General features: G+C 51.8%; 1 pseudogene; it reads right to left on the reverse strand.

Annotated features, from left to right (window-relative positions):
• Nucleotides 1–6: 6 nt before the first annotated feature.
• Nucleotides 7–849, reverse strand: LOC102248360 (annotated as a pseudogene).
• Between the last annotated feature and the right edge of the window lie 3 nt (nucleotides 850–852).

Genomic DNA, 852 nt, shown 5'->3' on the forward strand with positions numbered 1-852 from the left:
TTTTTTTTTTTTGTCTTTTGCTATAAGGTTGCAAGGTAAAATGAAAAAATTTTTAAATACCTTGGGATGAGCTAGTAGCAAGTTGGCAGCTTCCTCAAAATATTCCAGGTCCACCTCCCTCAGTAGCTTGGGCAGGTCTTCATAGGCAAAGTATGCTAATGCCAGGACTGCAAAGCCGTGGGCAGCCAGCAGACTGGCTCGGAATTCAATTAGGCCCCCTATACCCCCAAACAAGTCCAGGATTCCTGGGAAAGGGCCTTCCCCTGAGAACAGCAAAGAGAGGAGAGAATGAGATTAGAAAGAGGGAGAAGAGGGTCCAGCAGAGAGCCCAGGTGGTGCAAAATGAATTCCACCTTCACACACAAACACACAAGGGCAAGTTCGTTTTAATAGATCGTGGGACATACTAGTTCTCCGATACTTTGATGCCCTTTAATTTTGTCTTTATTTCCTTCAACACTGTTTTCTCCACCACCGAAGACCAGTCTCACCTGGAGGGAGAAAAAGGGCTCCCCGCACGCGGCCTTCTCGGATGGGCACCCGCTGCGTCCCGAGGCTGAGGAACCAGCGCTGCACCACCTGGCTGGCCCGGGGCTGAGCCGTGGCTGAATCGTGGGAGCAAACTGAGTCGTATAAGTCCAGAGTGACCAAAAAGGGGCTGTTCACATCCCTCTTAAGCAGCCTCCCAAAAGGCCTGTCAGGCTTCATAGACCAGAAGAGGCCCATGGGATGGACCCCCACATAGTCGCCTCCAACTGCAGGAGCCTGCTTCAGGTCCAGCTCACCAGCCTCGTCAGCCCTGTAGAAGGCTTTGGACCGGTACAGGTGTCCCTTCTCATCCTTCAGAGATGC

This window comes from Myotis brandtii, unplaced genomic scaffold (assembly GCF_000412655.1).
Source record: "Myotis brandtii unplaced genomic scaffold, ASM41265v1 C41808257, whole genome shotgun sequence".
Taxonomy (NCBI): domain Eukaryota; kingdom Metazoa; phylum Chordata; class Mammalia; order Chiroptera; family Vespertilionidae; genus Myotis; species Myotis brandtii.